The following is a 22,924-nucleotide window of genomic DNA, read 5'->3' on the forward strand; positions in this document are numbered from 1 at the left end:
CAGCTTTTATAGATTCCATATGTGAGACCAAACAGTATTGATTGCTTTTATCTGTATAATTTATTTCACTTAGCATAATGCCCGCAGGTACATCCATGTTGTCATAAAAGTCAGGATTTCATTCTTTTTTTTTTTAATCCTCCCCCAAGGACATTTTTGCATTTATCTTCAGATAGAGTGGGAAGAAAAGTGAAAGGGAGAGAGAGAGAGAAACATCGATGTGAGAGAGATACGTTGAGTGCTTGCCATCTACACAACCCCAACCAGGGCCAGGGACAAACTGTAACAAAGGTATATGCCCTTAGCGGAAACCAAACCCAGGTCTCTCCAGTCCATAGGCCAGCGCTATAACCACTGAGCCAAACCAGCCAGGGCTGGATTCCACTCTTTTCATGGATGCATAATATTCCATTACACACACCATATTTACTTTATTCATTCATCCATCAATGAACACTTAAATTAGGTCCATATCTTAGCTATTGTAAATAATGCTACAATGAACATAGAGGTACAGTTATCCCTTTGAGAGAGCTTCTATATCCTTCAAGTGTGTACTCAAAAGTGGGATTGCTGAATCATATGATAGCTCTATTTTTTTTAGACTATCCCATACTATTTTCAGTAGTAGCTGTACCAGTTTACATTCCTATCAACAGTGCACACGGGTTCTCTTTCCTCCACATACTCCTTACTACTTGTTATCTTATGTTTATTTGATAATAGCTATTCTAATAAGTGTGAGGGGATATATTATGACTTTGACTTGTTCTTCCCTAATAATTAGTGATGTTAAACAACATTTCATGTATCTGTTGGAAATTTGTACATCTTCTATAAGAAAGTGTTTATGTCCTCTGTTCAATTTTCAATCAGATTATTTGGTTTGTGTTTTTGTTTGTTTTTGCTTGTTTTTTTGTTTTGGTTTTGGTTTTTTGCTATTGATTTGTATGAGTTTCTTATATTTTTTGTATATATGAGACAGATAGTTTGTAAATTTTTTCTCCAATTTCATCATTGTCTTTTTATTTTGTTGATGATTTCCTTTGCTGCAAAGACAGGTTTTTAGTTTGATGTAGTCTCAATTGTTTATTTTTTGCTCTGTAGCTTGCACTTTTGGTGCCATATCCAAAAAAATTGTGCTAAGACCAAAATCAAGAAGCTTTGCCTCTGTTTTCTTCTAGGAGTCTGGCTTCAGATTTTATATTTAATTCTTTATTCCATCTCAATTTAATTTTTGTGAGTGATTAAGATAGGAGTCCAATACAAGTCATTGCTTTGCATATGAATAATGTTTTCCCAACAACATTTAATGAAGAGACTACTATTTCTCCATTGAGGTTTTTTTTCCTTTGAGTATTTCTGTCAAACATTGACTGTAAGTGCATGAGTTTATGTCTAGACTCCCATTTCTGTTCCATTGGTCTGTGGTTGTCTTTAGGCCAGTATCACACTCTTTCGATTAAATGAGCTTCATAATAAAGTTTAAAATCAGGAAGTGATACACTTATCTTCTTTCTCAGGTTTGTATTAGATATGCAGAGTTTTTTAAGATACCAATATTTTTTCTATTTCTGTGAAAATTCCATGGGAAATTTTATAGTGATTGCAGTGAATCAAAAGATGAATACAGTCGTCCCTCGCCACTTTGTGCTTCAACCTTTGCGGCTTCACCCTATCGCGGTGTTTTCAAATATAGTACAGTATTTCAAATATAGTATAGTATTGTAAAAAACCTCGATAGAGTGAAGCCGCAAAAGTCGAAGCACAAAGTGGTGAGGAACAACTGTATATACATAAAGAACCCTACTTCGTGGAAATTCATTTATCGTGGTCGAGTCTGGAATTAACCGTGATAAACAAGGGCCAACTGTACATGTATTATGGACATTTTAACAACATTCTTTTACATGAACACAGAATATTTATCTGTGTCTTTTTCAATTTATTTCATCAATGCCATAGAGGTTTTAGCACATAGATCTTTCACTTCCATGGTTAAATTTATTTCAAAGCATTTTATTGTTTCTGATGCTATGATAAATGGGATTATTCTATTTCTTTTCTAAATAATGCATACTTAGTGTACAGAAACACAACTAGTTTTACATGTTCATTGTATATCCTGTTATTTTTTTCAATTTGTTCATTAGTTCAAACAGATCTTATGTGGAGTCCTTATGATCTTCTATATATAAGATCATACCACCTGCAAACAGAGACAATTTTACTTCCTTTTAAATTTGGATATCTTTTGAGGTGGGTCTGAGATGGCAGTGTAGGACATTGAGCTCACTCCTCAAGAACACATCAAATATACACCTATATTCAGAGAAGGTCCTCCTGAGGGATAACTGTGAGCCAACTGAACAGTTTTTGCACAAGCAAGAGACAGAAACCAAAAAGAGAATGTTGGGAAAACATGAGAGATCTCCAGGAGCTAAGGGAACAACCCAGGACAGAGGAACCAGTGAGCTCCATTGTTCATATTTCCCCTGCACATGGACAGTGGGAGGAGCTCCACCCAGTTTCACTGGCTGGCCTGCAGGGCTCTATAGCACATCCCAGCCACCTTTCCTTGATCCAGACCTAACAGAAGGGTGCCATGGCATGTATACAAAGGGCCCCTCCACACAGAGATTGATCCAGTGAACACTGTGGTGCTGCTTCACACACCCACTTGGCTGGGCATACACAAGGGGGGCGGTGTCCCCTGACTGAAGAGCATGAGGAGCTAGCAAAATGCTGCTGCACCAGCATGCAGGACTGCCCGTCCAGAGAAAGTGCAGGGATAGTGGGGCACTGCTATACGCACAGATGGGGCTTCCCCATCTGAAAAGAGTGTAGAGCTAGAAAAACTCTGCAGTACCACATGCAAGGCTGCTCCATGCAAAGTGAGTAGGCTGCTGCTGTGTGCATGCACAGGGATACCCCTCAAAAGGTTACAGAACTAGCAAAATACAGCTGTGTGCATATGCAAGGCTGCCCCACCCAGAGAAAGGGTGGAGCTAATAGGGCACTGAAGTGCAGGCATGCAGAGAGGCTCTGACTACCCACTGCCCTGACAGTGGACAAGTAAAACAACAGGGTAGGCACACAGCACTGCACATATCCATGCACTACCAAGAGAGGATGCAGAACTAGCAAAGTGGGATTCTATGTGCATGCAGGACTGCCCTAACCAAGGAGGGCATTAAGATACAAGCAGGCAAAGCAGCCCCACCCAGACTCAGCTGTGACAACAGTGAAAGCAACAGGGCACACCAAGAGTGCATGGAGCAGCCCTGTCTACACCTGGCAGCCCCACCTGGATTAAAAGGTCAAGAAAGCACATGTACAACAGGTCTCACCCAGAACCCAGTCCTTCAAGTCAGGAGACACACACAGTGCCACATGCACCTGCCCCGATTACAACCAGCCTGCCAAAACCATTCCACACACAGTCTACACAGAGACCAATTTTTCAAGACTGGGAGAGAAGTTCAGTTTTACCTCTTACATTATTTGATACAAATTATATCTTTATGCATTGTAAATGAATCAATACAGCTGTATAATCATTACTCTGTGCAGTTGTCTTTTAAATCAGATAAGAAAATCAAAGAATTACAAACAAAAATGCCTTCCTACTATCTCTTTCACATTTACCTATGTAGTTAGATTTACTGGTGTTCTTTATTTCTTCACGTGGATTCAAGTTACTCTTCAGTGTTCTTTTATTTCATCCTGAAGGATTCTCTTTAGTATTTGTTTTAGAGTAAGTCCGCTAGCAATGAATTCTCTCCGTTTTTGTTTATCTGGGAATATCTTAATGTATCCTTAATTTTTTATAGTTTTGCTGAACATAGACTTCTTGGTTAATATTCTGTAACTTTCAGCACTTTGAATGTGGCATCCAATTTTTTTGTGTGGCCTCCATGGTTTTTAATGAGAAGTCAGCTGTTATTTTTATTGAGGACCCATTGTATAAGTCTATTTTCTCTTGCTGCTTTCAAGTTCTCTCTTGAATTTGGCTTTTCTGTTTTGTTTTTGTTGTTGTTGTTGTTTTATCCTCACCCAAGGACATTTTTCAATGTTTTGTTCAGAAAGAGTGGGAGGCAGGGAGGGAGGGAGAGAGAAACATCAACGTGAAAGGGATACATTGAGTGGTTGCCACCCACATGACCCAACCAGGGCTGGGGACAAACTGCAACCGAGGTACGTGCCCTTAGTGAGAACTGAACCTGGGTCTCTCCGGACCACAGACAGACACTAACTGCTGAGCCAAACCAGCCAGAGTTTGAATTTGGCTTTTGACTGCTTGACTATGATGTGTCTAGCTATGGATCTCTTTGAGTTTAGCATACTTGGAGTCTGTTGATCATCTTGACTATGTAGGTTACTGTTTTCCATCAATTTTGAAATGCTTTCTCCAACTAATCTCTACCACTTTCTCTCCTCTCTTTCTGGGACTCCCATTATGCATATGATAGTACAGGTGATAGAGTCCCTGAGGCTCTGTCCTTTTTCATGATACATTTTTCTTTCTTTCCTCAAACTGAATAATATCAATTAATCTATCTTCACATTTTCTGATTCATTCTTCTAACAGCTCAAATTTTCTCGAGTCCTTCTAATAAATTTTTATCTCAGTTATTATACTTATTAACCCCAGAATTTCTATTTGATTCTTTGAAAATAACATCCATCTATTTATAATCTCTATATAGCAAGACATTTTTCTCAAACTTGCCTTTAGTTTTTAGATATAGCTTCCTTTAACATCTTTAATTTTTATTTTATTTTTCTATGTTTTTATTGAGTTTTTAGAGAGAGAGGAAGGGGGAGAGAGAGAGAAAAAAAATCACTGATGTGAGAGAGAAACAGGAAGTCAGCTTCCTCCAGCATGCCCCTACTGGGGATGGAGCCCACAACCCAGGCACGTGCCCTGACTAGGAATTTAGACTTCTCAGTTCATAGGACAACACTCAATCCACTGAGCCATATTGGCCAGGCCTTAATTTTTATTTTTTTTTTTTCTTCTATTGATTTTACTGGGAGAGGAAGGGAGAGCGAGAGATAGAAACATCGATGAGAGAGAACATCAACTGGACACCTCCTGCATGTCCCCCACTGGGGATCAGGCCCACAACCCAGGCATGTGTACTGACTGGAAATCAAACCAGCAACCTCTTGGTGCATGGGTCAATGCTCAACCACTGAGCCACATGTGCTGGGCTCTTTAACATCTTTAAATTAGTTGATTTAAAGTCTTCATCTAATAAGTCTAGCATCTGGCCTTCCATGGAGAATTTCTATTGATGCTCATTTGTTGGTTGGTTGGTTTTTCCCCAATGTATGATCTATACCTTTTTTATTCTTTATATGGGTCATAATTATTTGTTTAAAACCAAAATTTAAAATAATGTAATGTGGCAAGTCTAATGTTTAGACAAAGGTTTCCTTAAATTCCTTGAACCAATGTCTCCCCTTTGTCCAAAGTGTGTGTGTGAGTGAGTGAGTGAGTGAATGAGTGTGTTGGGTTATGCCTTAAATGTTTGGCATTTTTAAAACACTGTTTTAGCTTTCACCTCCTGCTTTCACACAGCATCAAGGTGGGCCAAAGGATCTTCACAAGTCCTTCCTGGGCATGCCCACAGCCCTTCACAAGTGTTTGGATTTTTAGATCCTCAAAAATATCCAAAGCTTTTCAAAACCTCATTTGGAGATTTCTGTTCTCTGGATTCTTCTTTTAAGGTCTTAGGCCCACTTCTTGTTTCTCCAACTAGTGTCATAGCCTCAGCACCTGTGATGTTAAACAACTGCTACTAAATATTTTCAACATACCCCCTAAAACTGGTTCTTTCCCACTGAGCAGCTCTAACTCAGGTCAAATAAAGGCAAGCCTAGTGAGTGGGACTTTCCAACAAGCTGTCAAACAAATCAAATCGTGACAATTATCCCAGGAGAATAAGGCTTTGGGGCAGCTCAAAACCCATTCTGCCCCCTCCAGTGACTGCTAAGCTTCTAATTTCACTTATGTGACTATTGACTATCAAGGCTACTGTGGGGGATAGAAATAGGGCAAGTTAAAATGTCACAAAACTATTGTTGTTAATGATATCCAATCATTGTTCTCATTGCAAGCCTTTGGTTAATTTCCAGAGTTCTGAAAAAGTTGATTTGGAATATTTTTGCCAGTGTTCTCATTACTTTTATGAAGTGGATTTTCAGAGGTCCTCACTTGGCCATTTCAAAAGTGCTTCCCTACAGTAATTTTTTTAATTCTTTTTAACATTGAATTGATTTAATAGAGAACAAAAATGTTTCTTTAAAGTAATTGATTTTTCAATAAAGACAGCAGAATCTATGCCACCAAATTAGTATTATTTTGTTCAAAATCACCATCTTAAAGAGAAGTACTGCTGCTTCTCTGGTATTCACATACTTAAACATATTTAGAATTTTTTTACTTTTACTTACCATGATGTAAGTTTTTAAAAAAAAAGTTTTAAGAACAACCAATCAGCATACTTGGGAGAAATTTAATTGAACAAAGTTTAATTAAAAGGCATTTGATCAGCAGTGGCTAGTTTGGCTCAGCAGTTAGAATGTTGGCCCATAGACCAAAGAGTCACAGTTTCGATTCCAATTAAGGGCATGTACTTTGGTTGTGATTTGATCCCTGGCCCTCGTTGGGGTTGTGTCTTTCTCACATTGATATCTCTCTCTCTCTCTCTCGTTCTCTCGCTCTCTCTTCCTCCTTCCCTCTCTCCCACTCTATCTGAAAATCAATGGAAAAATATCCTCAGGTAACAATTTTTTTTTAAAAAGGTATTTGATCAGACTAAATATATAATCATGTTTTCATCTAAACCAAGTGGTGCTATAAAGTGATCAGAGTAATATTTGTGTTTGGACCATAATATAAATACAAAACTCATTTCAATAAAAGTAACCTCCTGAAAATGTGATTAACATTGGAATAAGTTTATAGCAGTCTCAGTAGACACATTTGGTTTAACAAGTTCTAGAGCAACAGTTCTCAATCTGTGGGTCACGACCCTTTGGGGATCAAACAACCCTTTCACAGGGGTCGCCTAAGACCATCAGAAAACACATATTTCTGATAGTCTTAGGGACCAAGACATCACTCCTCTATCCATCTCCAGGCTGGTCCGCCCACATGCAGATACGTCCACATACAACAAGAGGAACTGCATTAAAGGATCACAGCATTAAGAAGGTTGAGAACCACTGTTCTAGAGTGACTGTCAAAAATACAAAACTCATTACTTTATTTTTAAATCTTATATATGTTAAAGTCCTTTCTACAAATTATATATGTTTGCATGGAAAATAATACAGTAATTAATAATAATACAAGAAAAAACTCTGTTTCACATACTCACAATTGTAAACCTACTTTTGTCCCACCCTATACAGTCAAACTAGCCAACCAAACAAAAAATTAACGAAACACCTATAGTGCTTTTGGAGTTCCCTTCTTCCATTTCATTTATTCTTATTATGCTAGCTCAGAACTTTATTAATTCAAATTACCATATATTAGTAGCATGCACAACTTCTAATATACAAATCCTTAAAGAAATATTACACCATGTGTTAAGAAAAAGATGTCATGGCATCTCCTCTGGAAGATTTTACAAGCTAGTTGATGAAGTAAGATGTAATTTTCTTTTCACAAAATATAATACAATTACTAAAAATATGATAAATGCAATAAACATAGGACATGAGAAAGTACAGAGATCTAAATCATCTAGAATTTTTAGGAAAAATGTATGAAGAAAGTAAAGCTTTAAAAGTCTTTGAAAGACAATTAAAATTTAAAGTCTTGTTTCTTTACTCATTTTTTATTATTATTATTTTTTTAATCCTCACCTGAGGACATTTTTTGTTCAGATAGAGTGGGAGGGAGAGAGAGGAAGAGAGAGAGAGAGAAACATCGATGTGAAGGGACACATCGAGTGGCTGCCACCCGCACGACCAACCAGGGTTGGGGACAAACTGCAACCGAGGTACGTGCCCTCAGCGGGAACCGAACCCGGGTCTCTCTGTACCGCAGGCCGATGCTCCAACCGCTGAGCCAAACCGGCCAGGGCTCTTTACTCATTTTTTAAACATTGTACACAGTAAGTATTCAATGAAAATATTACTGAATATATGTTCATTGGATGATTTTAGATAGACAGTGAGGAGAAAACTCTCCTGATAGAAAAAACAGAATAATTAAAGGCGTAGAAGTAGGAATAATCTTGATATGTTTGAAGGGATAGCAAAGACCCTAGCCTTATTGCATCAGATGACATTGTAGAGGTAGCTAAAACCCTTAAATGTTATCTTTAAACCTCACATTTTTAAAATTAATTTATTTATTTTGTTACAGATGTTTCTCCTTTTTCCCCCCTGATTCCCCCTCCCTCTCCCTCCCCACCCTGTGCCCAGCTTTGTTGTCCATGCCCACTGTTCATGCATACATGCATATAAGTTCTGTGGTTTATCTCGCCCCCGCCCCCTCTTCTGAGGATTGTCAGTCTGTACCCCACTTCCACGTCTCTGGGACTACCCCATTGCTCAGACTGTTATGTTCATTATATTCCATAAATAAGTGAGATCATATGATACTGTACTTGTCTTTTTCTGTTTGGCTTGTTTCACTTAGGATAATACTTTCCAGGTCCCTCCATGTCATCTCAAAGGATAGGAGATCTTTCTTTCTTAGAGCTGCATAGTACTTCATTGTGTGTATGTACCACAGCTTTTTTATCCATTGTCTACTGATGGACATTTGGGCTGTTTCCAGATCTTAGCTATCGTAAATAGTGAAATGAGGTCTAGAGAACTACCCAAGGTAACTCAGCTAGCAAGGATGTAAAAAAATCAGTGGGCACCTAAGAAATGTCAGGCACCAACCTAAACACTTCCTCTCACAAAATAAAACTGTGATTTGGTCATTATTACAGTGACATCCAGTCAACTGCTCTTGGTACAACTTCACACTGCATAGATAAAAATTTATCAAATAGGCATCGAAAGAGAAATATCCAAGGAAGATATTTTAAGGAATCTTAACAATTTTTTGAAGTCAGCCCTTGTAAAAAAGGAAGAAATGAAAAAGGAATGGGGGGGGGGATATTTTATTACATTTAAAAACTATGTCGGTATTAACTCAATTATGTAAAATTATTTACATGTGGCCTAAGACTATGTCATCATAAAGTCACAGTTTGTCTTTTACACGGCTTCCTACAGGCAGGAACTGCACTTGCTTTTTGTGACTATTGCAGATTTCATTTTAACAGCAGTATAATGCAGAACTCAGTGCAAAGGAAGAAAGAATGCCAGGCCATCAATTTTAGTTCCTTCTCTACTGACAAAGCTTGTTAAGAAAAGAGGAATGGTTTCGTTTTTTATAAATAGGGAGAGGATTTTAGTGTCAATTTTGGAATAACAGGTAGTATTCCAGCTATTGGTGGCTGCTTTGGGCCCTGGGCACTTTAAAATTAATGGGCTAAAAAAAAATTTAATGGGATAGGCCAAACAAAAGGCATCTTTTCATTCTGCACCAAATGTGTGTGCTGGTTCCTAGCAGATACAGTATGTTTCTGCAAGTGTGGTACAATAATACATTACATTTATTATCCCAAGTAGTAAATGAAGACATTTGCCCTCGCCTAGAAATTTGAGTCAATTGAGAGAAACCAGCAAGTAAACCTCAGTGATTCTCATACCCACGCAGGAACAAGCTGGTTTCTCATGAGAGCTCTTATCATCCTACGGCTGAATAATGGCTTTTTTAATGCTGATCTGTGGGAAGTACAATATCTGGAATGATAGGGGCTTTGGAGCCAGAAAGCCCTTAGTAAAAATCCCAGTTCTACCATTTACTAGTTATACAGAATTTAGATAATTCCATAATTTCTCTGGACTTCAGTAACATTATCTGTTAAATGGGGACAATATTACCTGTCCCAAAGGGTTACCATGAGGATTACATTATATAGCTCATGTAAAGTAGTGAGCAAAAGAGTTGTTATATAATAGGCGCTTAATGAATGGTGACTATTATCTGTCTTCTCTGAAATTTTGTTGTTACCTACAAGCATCTTTCAGTTCTGAACAAACTTCAGTTTAGTACCAAAACAATCATCTAATTTTTCTCCTATTATATTGAGTAGCAAAAGAAAAACATGCAAGAAATGGGAAGGCCTTCAAGATATAATTTTTTATGTCTGCAAAATTTAATTGTGCATTAACTCCTGACTTAAAATACTGCAACATAGAATTACAAAATTTTTAAAGAACAGAATATTAATCTACAGTTGGTATAAAAAGACCAGTTGTCTCAATTGAAGGCATTTTAATGCCTAAGAATTATGTCTGGTTTGACTTTACAGCTCTGCTGGAAAACAACCCTTTGCCTAGCTCTTATGAAATATGAAAAAATTCTTGAACATAATTTTTTGGCACTTTCTTTGTTATGCCCCCAAAATCAAGAGCTTCTACTGAATTATTCCATGATGACTGGTACATGAAAAAATGTCATATATATATTGCCTTTTTGATATTCAAACCCATTCCAGACTAACAGTCAACAGCTTTGCCAGTATTTTGATTCAAATATTTTCTGAATGTTTGCATATAGTATGATATATAGTAAAAACAATCTTCTTGAATAACTTAGTGTGTCCCTACAAAAAGCATTCCTTATGCACATATATCAAATTAATAGTATATAAATGACATGAATTCATCAGCTGGTTTTTCTCCTTATAGTCATTTATACCCAGCTCACAGCACAGGCCAATCTATCTTCCATAAGTAATCAGATGATGTGATCAGCTGTGAAACACTCATCAGATTTATTTTCTTGGTCCAATATAATCTTGAATATTTGAAAACAGAATATTACTCAGAACACCAGCATTTGATATTGTGTTTCAAGGATCATAGAGAAACATATAGTGATTATATAATTAGGGCATAGTTTTAGTCTTAAAGGAGTACCAAATAGGCTTTGACTCATTAAAAAGAGCAGCTTTTACTGAGAGAGCCAGAGCACCTTGCCTACCATAGTAATGAGTCTTTGCAATCAAAGCAAATTTAGCCCATTCTTTAATGACACTTTTCATAAAGCCATTCCATGTCTTGTTACTATGCACAATTTTAACACTATTAAGTAAAACATCAATGGCAAGAATAGTGTTTTATGATCATTGAAATAGACTAGTCCAACTCTCAAATAACTTCTATAAAACTTTTTTTTCTGGTTCAAATGGAAACGATATTGTGAAATGGCTCTGAAATCCAACAGGACTACAGAACTCTCTTGTCAAGCACAGTTCAGCAAATGTGATCTTAATCCTAAATAAAGTTAGGCTGAGTGGAAAATCTTTCTACTATATGTGTTTGAGTCCTAATGATAGGAGTACAAACTACTTCTTTGCATGATCTTCTATTTCTTTGCTCAAGAATGAAATAAAATCTTAGTATATGAATCCCACCAAGTAACCTTATATCATTCTTTAAGTAACAAGGCAACCTACTTCAACAGTATTCAGTTTATAAGACATAGGTCTTATCGATTACTTAATAAGGGTATTTACATTAGATTTGTACTGCACATTATCGGTGCAATTTTTTTCCCCTACAAATAAAATTGCAACCTTATTTACAGAAGATGTGAAACAAACCAGATTTCAACAAGGTGGTTTTTTCTGTAACAATGACAACAAAACTACACTAAAACTTTACTGCAGATCCACTCCAGAAAACTGCAAAAATTCAAAAGATCCAAGCCCTAACATTGGTTCACATTACTCTCTGACACCCATACCTAGATTACCTCCTTGTGACCCATGGATGAGATAAACCAAAGAACTTATATGCATGTATGCATAACCAATGGACACAGACAACAATGCTGAGGGAAGGGGTGGGGGGGGGGGGAACATCTGTAACAAAAATAAATAAAATTGAGAGAGAAAAAACAATTTTTTTTTTTTTTTTTTTCAGAAAATCTCTGCCAAATTCCTCTTTCTGTCATCCATAAACCTCCACCCAGGTACTAAATGATAGGTCAATTCTCTTCAAACCTTTTTTTGATAAAGCACACCTGACCAGGAAAAAAAAAATTTTAGCATTCACATTCAATATGATTATTTATACATTATATAAAAACACTAATCTTAGCCTTTATAGTAAATATTACTAAACCTAAAATTTTTATTTTCTTTAAAATTAAATATCAGTAGCAGTTCTAGCATTTTTTTCACTAGATCATCCTCGTATATGCCTACTGGGTACTCTAGTTTGGAGAACACCTGACTATACCCACGCTGCTTCAGGTCGTGCACCAGGCTGCACGCATAGGGCATCCAGTGGCAGCCACATTAAGTACAGAGAACTTGTGAGAGCCCTAGTGGACATGAAATCAGGAACTGACTGGGTGGCTCAGACCCTGCTGTGGACCAAGCTCATCCAAGGCCTGGCATGACCTTGAACTACCAGTTCCGGGAGCTAATCACCATCAATTACCCATTTGAGAAGGGCCCGCTGAGCCCACGCTTCCACAGGAAACACTGTTACCGGTCGGGGAGGAGCGCACACGGCCTGCAAGTTTTGCGAGACTCTCAGCCCCACCCAGGCCATCATTATCCAGAAGGACCTGTGGCCCCGTACCATCTGCTACGACGTTGAGGTGACCAAGTGCATCTACTGAGGTTTCTGCCAGGGCTCAACTTTAAGCTCTCCATGAAGACACCGCGGAGCTGCTATGCAACAAGGAAAAGCTGTTCAACAACAATGACAAGTGGGAGACGGAGATCTCCGCCAACATCCAGGCCGACTGCCTCTATCGGTGATGTTCCCCCACCCTGCCTAGCCGGCCACAGCCCCTGCTGCCCAATAAAGAAGCTCTGACTTCCTCACCACAGTCTCCTCCCCCCAAAAAGAGAATATCAATCCTTTGGACCTCCCTTATCCCAAAATCCCAAGATCTCTTACCAGGAAGAAGGCAAGTCTAAGGACCCATTTATTATCTGGTTTTTCTATCTGCTCTAATCATCAAAACACAGCATGTTCAGTTTTTTGTTTGTTTGCTTAATCATCACCCGAGGATATTTTTCCATTTATCTTCAGATAGAGAGGAAAGAGAGACATAGCTTGGCTGCCTCCCACACCACCCCAACCAGGGCTACCGGGGACCTAACCTTGATGGGAATCGAACCCGCAACTCTTCGGTCCACAGCCAGTGCTCTAACCGCTGAACCAGACTGGCTAGAACAAACCACAGCATATTCAGTAAACCATTTTAAGACGCTAGAGACAAAAGATAAAGCATACTGAGTTACTATCAGTGGTTGAGAAAATCAATTCTTTTTACTGCCTACCATTTCTTAAGTAAGTAACATGGATCCAACAAAGTCTTTAGAATCTCTGTTAGCAGGTTTTTAGAGCTGTGGGTACCTGCCCTTCATTTACTATGCAAATGCCAGAAGTTCCAATTCCCTGCTCAGAACTAAGAAATGTAGTAATATCTACTTTTTCTGATTTAATTTGGTTAATTACAGACCTACACAACTTGTGAGGCATGTAGCCCCACAGATCCTAAATCATTATGTAAAATTTTTAATATATATATTAACTGCATAGATTCATGAACAGATGCTTATTTGCATGGCTCTTACATTATAAGCCCAAAATAGTAGTGCCTTAAAGGTGTGGAAATAACAACTTCAATCAACAGAGATAACAAAAAGATCTAACTTTAATGTCAGAACTCATGATATATTCTTAAGATGTTTTGGAGAAATAGCAACTAAGATAATAGTATTTTATCTTAGTTAAATATAATAGAATCTTAGAGTATAAGAACATATAACATTTTCCAAAAACTGACTCATCAAAGGAAAATCATTCCCCCAAAGTCTATACTATCTAGCTAAGAATATTAGAAGAAATTAGATTGTTTATGAACTTTTACCTTATACTATTAGTTTATTTTATAATTCACATAAAAATCTTACAAATCTTACAGTCCCCAGTATCTAAGGAAATGCACAGTCTGAAACATATAAAATTAATATATGATAACATATAACTTAAATCCTCATAAAAATTAATATTGTTTCAGGAGCAATTTAAAACAAATTCAAATAGGATTCAAAGATTATTCAATTCTAATAAAAAAGAAAGTTACATTCTCTAATAGAAAGTAAATAAAATTAATTACCAAAATACATTGCTTTAAAAGGCTATAAAATACAAAGCCTAATAAAATTGTGAATTTAGCAAGATGTGCACAATTATAAAAATGGCTAAAATTTATAAAATTCTTCTGTCAGGATCTGTACTAAACATTTTATGTGTGTCATCATTTTGAATCTTCACAAGCATCTCATAAGGTAGATACTATTTATGTGTCTATTTCCAAGCAGAAAAACTGAGGTGGTTAAGAAACGTTACCAAGGTCACATCATTAGTGGAACAGCCAGACTTTGACTCTAGGTTATCTTACTCCAGACCTTCCTCTATGAACTACTACCCATATACAGTAAGATAGTTCAAAATACTGTAAATTTTTAATAAATGTGTACAGTGAATACTAACAATACCCTGATCTAATTCCAACACCAGTTCTGTAATCTTTCCCAGGGGGACATCCTAATAATTTCTTTTATTTACCTAATATATGCCTGAAGAGATAAGATGATTCTGCTAATCCACTTTCAGTCTATAACACAAATTGATGTGTGTGGTATTTAGTTTTCTTATTTACCCTTTCTTTCATATATACTTTTTTTTCTTTATTGATTTTTTAGACAGAGAGGAAGGGGGAGGGAGAAAGAGACAGAAACATCGATGAGAGAGAACATCAATTGGCTGCCTCCTGTATGCCCCCCACTGAGGTTGAGGATTAGGCCCACAACCTGGGCATGTGCCCTGACTGCGAATCAAACCGGCAACCTCTTGGTGCATGGGTTGACGCTCAACCACTGAGCCACACCGGCCAGGCTATTTATCCTTTCTTACATAATAAAATATGTAATGTGACCAACTACAGAAAACTGTAAGGTTTTAAAGGATGTGCTCTGGGGTCAGACACACAAGGATTCACATCACACCTTTGGCTCTTTTCGGGTTGTGTAGTAAATTAATCTCCCACGTCTGTTTCCCCCTCTATAGATGGAGATAGTAACATCTGCTCCATAAAATAGCTGTGAGGGTTAAATAAAATAAAATACATAAAGTGCTTAGTACAGAGCTTGGCACATAGCGAGCTTCCAAAACGTGGGAGTTATGATTATTTGTAGGGCAGATGGAGTTAACAGTGTGATCTTTAGTACAAGAATAAATAAAAGGTAATTGACTTGTTGAGTGACTTAAACTGTGGCCTTGGCATGAAAGATGAATGAAATCATCTAACCTCGTCTACTGATTTCCTGTAAGTCTCTATAGCACTTCCACACCCACCTGTTTACAAAGGATTTCTTTCTCCTTTCTCTAGCTCATCTCATTATGTCTAACAAGTGATTTTTTTAAATTTCTTTCATTTCTGTGACCTGTTCAGAAGCTCCTTGCATATTTACTCTTATGAGCACCCAAATAGTTTGCTGTCCTCTAACATAACAGTTAGTCTATGTACTTGATAAGCCTATGGATTTTTGAAAGGTCACCCCCTCAAAAAATGTACCTGAGATAAACAAGGTTTAACAAAATAAAGCATTAGAACCACAGTTGGATGTCTTCTAACTTAAACAGATTTTATTCAACTCTTAATTTATTCCTACCTGGATCATTCAAACCCACATTTAGACATTAAGAAGCAACCCCAGTTCTTGACCTGACTGTCTGATCTTATTGATTTCATTTATTTGTGACTTCAGCTGGGAAGCACTCGTTGCATTAGAGCTTGGCATGGAATCTGCCACTATAGGAATTGAAGACGCTTTTTACTCTAAATAGCTGTACCAAGGCCTTTATGTATATTCAGGTCTCAGGATGTAGCCCTTTGAGTAAAAAAACATCTTTGATTTCACCTCCCATATGATGCAATTCGGATTCCCATGTGACTCAAATGCTGGCAAGTTAGAAAGGACATATACATCTTACCATGCTAATGACGATTTCCTTAGCTGCTAATGCTCCTCTCTGCTAGGAAAACAGGCTTTGTGATTTTGCAGCTTCTGATTTCCTATAGTCTGTTAATTTTTTAAAGTCCATTTTCTCCCTCAGACCTTTGAGAAAGAATGTTTGTCTTTTTCTTTGGAGTACTTTACTTTCATTTTGAATTCAAGAGAACAATTTGAAATTCATGTTTTCTCACCAAGAATAGGCATTTAGCTGATGATCATGAAACACTTACCACATTCTGCCCAAAATTACAATAAAGAAAGGGCAACTGGTGATAGAGGTCAATGCCAAGCATGTACACAAAATCCATTCTATTCAAGTTCATTTTATTGGTGGTGTGTTTTTAGTGTTAGAATCTTTGTAGTGAATTATGATGTTGGTCAAGGCACTTAATTCAACTAAAAGTCATTGCATCACATTTTCAGCAATAGTGCTGAAAGTAACATAACATTCTATTTCTCTAATTTGCCTGAACAATATATCGTAGTCATTAGCAAGCAAAATTAGAACTGCACCTACCAATTACTGAACAAAAATTAGAGCTGTAAATAATGCATAGCATCTCAGTCTAGGCAGATGACCTTATCTGCTTATCTTCCTACCATGTGTAACAACATAATGGTTGATAAGGGATATTAACAGCTGTTCTAATTTGAAATTAAACTTTTATAAATCAAATTAGAACTTCCCTTCAATAAAAAAGATCACAGAGATTGATTTAACTGGCAGTAATTTAAATCTTTTTAACTCCTGTCTCAGTAACAGAATTGAGAATCACTTTCAAATGACTCTCCTCCTCAGTATAAATTTCAGGTCCCTAATAAATTTGTTTATTTGATTTAATACTGTTACATAGGTTTGTATCCATTCTTGTTCTTAAAAATATCAAAATATTTCCTTTGTAAAAATGTTGCCTGAATTGCTAATGTAAGCAAAATTAAATATCTAATTAACAGAGAGAAATTTGGGAGCAGCAGGGTACCCATAGAGACAGAAATTTGGAGGCAGGGGGAACAGTTGTGAGAAAGTTAATTTGGTGCAGTTGAACACGTTTTAGGTTTAAAATTTTGGGATGACTCTATGTATATAATTACCCTGAAATTATGTAAATATTGAGTCTTTTTCTCTACATATATCTTGTCTCTACTGGTATATTTTCTCTGAGGATTAGACTTCCTTATGTATATTTGAACCTATAGATGCTTACTGATTTATGTTTTTCAGCAAACATCTATTAAGTGCCCACTGAATACCAAATGTCATGCTAACAGTGGGAACAGTGGGGGAGAGAGGTGTATAGAAGGATGAATAAGACCCCATCCTGGCTGAACAATGGTAAAATCTTCCAAATAGAATCTATAACCTTGGCTGGTATTATATAAGCTTTCAGGGGATTCTTGAATGACTGGAACCCATTTACCATGTTCAGGGTCAATTGGACCTAAAGCATTAAGATATGTAATTCAGAAGGAGAAAACTTACTATATACATTGGTAACATGTTCCAATCATAAATAATCTTTAACATTTTAAACTACTTAGAAATATGAGATAGTATCTACTATAGGAACTACATTTTATGAGAATATTTATTAACTGAAATAAAATTAACCAAATTCTGCCCTGTAATAAAAAAATTGATATTCAATAATAGAAACAATTTAAGCTGAGTTTTATCTGTTAGCTTTATAGATTTTACCTTTACTGGGGCTCCTTCCAACTACGTCTAAGAGGACCTTTCAAGGAGTTTTCCTCAAAATGGTATGCTGCTATTTACAATAGCTAAGATCTGGAAACAGCCCGTGTCCATCAGTAGACGAATAGATAAAAAAGCTGTGATACATGTGCAACCCAGCTACCCATAAGATAGGCGTAGGGTCGAGTCTCCTAAGGGACTCTGCGATACAGCTCCCCACAGGATCAGTGGGAAGTGGGGGCTCCAACAGGGCCTGTACAACCCAGCTGCCCACAAGACTGGTAGGGAGCCAGGGCTCCAGGGAGGCCGTGTGCAACACAGCTGCCCACGGTACGAGCAGGGAGCGCAGCTCCAACAGGGCGTAAGTTATACAGCTACAGGTGGCACCAGTGACCACCTGGGAACACAGCTCCAGAGGGGCCCATGTGATCCAGCAGCAGCACCTACCAGGACCCACTAGTACCAGCCCCCAGTAGTCAATCCTCCAGGATCCACAGCAGGCAAGAGGTAGCACGCAACAAAACAGCCTGGGAGGCACAGTAGCCTTATTTGATGTACATTGAGCTGCATACACATCCAAATATCCCTCAGTGGATATAGAGCTACCAGACAGCTAAAATTGGGAAACAAAGAAAGAATACCCAAAGGAAAGAAAAAAAAGGAATCACCAGAAAAGGAACTGTAGGAAATGGAAGACAGCAACTTGTCAGATAAAGAATTCAAAGCAACGATTTTAAGGGTGCTCAAACAATTTGGTGAGAACTACAAGCAACTTAATAAGAATTATGAAGAGCTCACTGGGAACTACTTCAGCTTTAAAAAAAGAGGTACAAGCTATGCATAAAAATCAAGAGAAAATAAAGAATGACATAGCGGTTATGAAAAATATCTTAGACGGGTTCAATTGTAGATTAGAAGAACCTAAAGGCAAAATCAGTGACTTAGAAGACAAAGTAGAGAAAAACACTCAAATAGAGCAGCAAATGGAAAATGCAGGAGCTGTGGGATGATACAAAACATAACAACATTTACATTATAGGGATACCGGAAGGAGAAGAATCAGAGAAAGAAACAGTGAACCTGTTTGAAGAAATAATGACAGAAAACTTCCCTAAACTGGTGAAGAAAAAAAGTCACACAAGTCCGGGAAACAAAGACAGTCTCAAGCAAGATGAACCCCAGAAGACCCACACCTAGACACACCAAAATAAAAATGGCAAACATTAAAAACAAAAAAAAAATCTTAAAGGAAGCAAGAGAGAGACAGAAAGTTACCTCCAAGGGAGCTCCCATTAGACTGTCAGCTGATTTCTCAATAGAAATGATACAGGCCAGAAGGGAGTTGCATGAAGTGTACAAAGTAATGCAAGGCAAGGGTCTGAATTCAAGACTACTCTATCCAGCAAGGCTACTCTATCATTCAAAATTGAAGGAGAAATAAAGAGCTTCACAGATTAAAAAAAAAAAAAAAAGCTAAAGGAACTTACCCTACCAAATCAGCACTGTAAGTAATGCTGAAGAGACTGTTGTAAGAAGAAGAAACAGAGAGAGTAAGCAGGGGGGGGGGGGGGGGGGGAACAGAAGCATAAAATTAAACTGGCAACTAATATAACTATCTATCAATAATTACCTTAAATGTAATTGGCTTAAATGCTCCAATCTAAAGACATAGAGTAGCTGACTGGATAAGAAAACACGACCCATATATATGCTGTCTACAAGAGACCCACCTCACAACAAAAAACTCACACAGCATGAAAGTGAAGGGATGGAAAAAAAATTTTCCAAGCAAATGGAAATGGAAAAAAAGCTGGAGTAGTAATACTCATATCTGACAAGATAGACTTCAAAACAAGGGCCACAAAAAGAGACAGAGAAGGTCACTGCATAATATTAAATACAACAAGAGAATATAACCCTGATAAACATATATGCACCAAATATGGGAGCACCAAAATATATTTAAAAACTTCTGGAGGACTTCAAGGGAGAGATCAATAGCAACACGATCATAGTGGGTGACTTTAACATGTCACTGACACCACTGGATAGATCTTCTAGACAAAAAATTAACAAGGACATAGAGTCCTTATAAGACAAACTAGATCAGTTGGACTTCATTGATATTTACAGAACATTTCACACCAAAGCTGCAGCATATACATTCTTCTAAAGTGCACATGGGTCATTCTCAAAGATAGATTGCATGTTAGGACACAAAGCAAGTCTCTACAAATTCAAGAAAATTGAAATCATATCAAGCATCTTCTCAGATCATAGTAGCATGAAACTAGAACTCAATTACAATAAAAACACTTGAAAACATTCAAACACTTGGAGGCTAAATAGCATGTTATTAAACAATGAATGGGTTACTAATGAGATCAAGGAAGAAATTAAAAACTTCCTGGAAACCAATGAAAACAAACACACAACAACATAAAATCTATGGGACACAGCAAAAGCAGTCCTGAGAGAGAAGTTCATAGCACCACAGGCCTACCTCAAGAAACAAGAAAAATTCCTAATTGACTTTCTAACCGTACAACTTAAAGAACTAGATAGTAAACAAAAATAAAAACCCAGAACTAGTAGGAGGAAGGAACTAGTGAAGGTCAGAGTAGAAATAAATGACATAGAGACTGAAAACACAATTCAAAATATCAATGAAACAAAAAGATGGTTCTTTGAAAAGATAAACAAGATCGATGGACCTTTAGCCAGACTCACTAAGAAACAAAAAGAGAGTAACCAAATAAACAAAATCAGAAATGAAAGAGCCGAAGTAACAACTGACACCACAGAAATACAAAGGATCATCAAAACATACTATGAACAATTATACGTCAACAAATTGAACAATCTAGGAGAAATGGACAAATTTCTAAAAACACACAGCCTCCCAAAACTGAACCAGAAAGAGATAGAAAACTTGAACAGACCAATAACAACAAAAGAAATTGAAGATGTAATTAAGAAACTCCCAGCAAACAAAAGCCCAGGCCCAAATGGCTTCACGGGAGAGTTTTACCAAACATTCAAAGATCTAATTCCCGTTCCCCTGAAACTATTCCAAAAAATCCAAGAAAACAGAAGACTTCCAAACTCATTTTATGAGGCCAGCATAATCCTAAAACCAAAACCGAATAAAGACACTACAAAAAAAGAAAACTACAGGTCAATATCACTGATGAACACAGATGCCAAAATCCTTAACAAAATATTAGCAAATAAGATCCAGCAATACATCAAAAAAATCATCCATCATGACCAAGTGGGTTTCATCCCAGGCATGCAAAAATGGCACAATATTCACAAATCAATAAATGTGATACACCACATAAACAAAAGAAAAGATAAAAATCATATGATCATATCAATAGATGCTGGAAAAGCATTCAACAAAATCCAGCACCCATTTCTGATAAAAACGCTCAGCAAGGTCGGAACACAGGGATCATATCTCAACATATTAAAGGCCATATATAAAAAACCTACAGCCAACATCATATTCAATAAACAAAAATAAAAACATTCCCCTTAAGAACAGGAACGAGACAGGGATGCCCACTTTTGCCACTCTTATTTAACATAGTACTGGAAGTCTTAGCCACAGTAATCAGACATGAAGAAAAAAATAAAGGGGATCCAAACTGGAAAGGAGAAAGGGAAACTGTCATTATTCGCAGATGACATGATACTATATGTAGAAAACCCCAAAGACCCTATCAAAAATTTACTAGACTTAATAAATGAATTTGGCAAAGTAGCAGGATACAAAATTAACGTCAAGAAATTGAAAGCATTCTCATACACCAATGATGAACTCACAGAAAGAAAAACTAAGAAAACAATCCCATTTACCATTGCGGCAAAAAAATTAAGATACCTAGGAATAAACTTGACCAAGAAGGAAAGGACCTCTTTACAGAAAACTATAGGACATTGAAAAAAGAAATAGAGGAAGATATAAAAAAGTGGAAGCACATACCTTGTTCATGGATTGGAAGATTTAATATCATTAAAATGTCCATACTACTCAAAGCAATCTATAGACTCAATGCAATCTCCATCAAAATACCAATGACATATTTCACAGAACTAGAACAAACACTCCAAAAGTTTATATGGAACCAAAAAAGACCCCAAATAGCCACAGCAATCTTGAAAAAGAAGAACAAAGTAGGAGGGATCACATTACCAGATTTCAGGTTATACTACAAAGCCACTGTAATCAAAACAGCCTGGTACTGGCACAAAAACAGGCAGATATATCAATGGAACAGAATAGAGAACCCAGAAATTGACCCAAGACAATATGCTCAGTTAATATTTGACAGAGGTGGCAAGAACATACAGTAGAGTCAAGACAGTCTCTTCAATAAATGATGTTGGGAAAATTGGACAGCTACTTGCAAAAAAATGAAGCTAGAAAACCAACTTACAACATACACAAGAATAAACTCAAAATGGATAAAAGACTTAAATGTAACTGTGAATCCATAAAAATCCTAGAAGAAAATGCAGGCAACAAAATCTCAGACATCATACACAACAGAATTTTCACTGATACAACACCTAAGGCAAGAGAAACAAAGGTAAAAATGAACATATGGGACTATATCAAACTAAAAAGCTACTGCACAGCAAAAGAAACCACCATCAAAACGGAAAGGGAACCCACTATATGAGAGACCATAATCACCAATGATGCATCAGATAAGAGGTTGGTTTCCAAAATATATAGAGTGCTCATACAACTCCACAAAAGGAAGACAAAGAATCCAATTAAAAAATGGGCAGAGGAACTAAATCGACACCTCTCTAAACAAGACATACAAATGGCTGAGACATATGAAGAAATTCTCAACATCACTAAGCATCAGAGAGATGCAAACTAAAACAACTATGAGATATCACCTCACACCTGTCAGAATGGCTGCCGTCAACAAATCATCAAACAACAAGTGTTGGCAAGGCTGTGGAGAAAAGGGGACTCTATACACTGCTGGTGGGAATGCAGACTGGTCCAGCCACTATGGAAAACAATATGGTGTTACCTCAAAAAGTTAAAAATTGAACTGCCATTTGA

General features: G+C 37.1%; 1 protein-coding gene across 1 annotated transcript in view; it reads right to left on the bottom strand.

The window, feature by feature from the left end:
• The window catches only part of CTNNA3 (catenin alpha 3), a 1,555,380-nt gene that overhangs the window by 1,273,494 nt on the left and 258,962 nt on the right, over positions 1–22,924 (bottom strand). The gene's annotated exons all lie outside the window — the stretch shown is intronic.

This window comes from Molossus molossus, unplaced genomic scaffold, assembly GCF_014108415.1.
Source record: "Molossus molossus isolate mMolMol1 unplaced genomic scaffold, mMolMol1.p scaffold_m16_p_17, whole genome shotgun sequence".
In the NCBI taxonomy this organism is placed as follows: domain Eukaryota; kingdom Metazoa; phylum Chordata; class Mammalia; order Chiroptera; family Molossidae; genus Molossus; species Molossus molossus.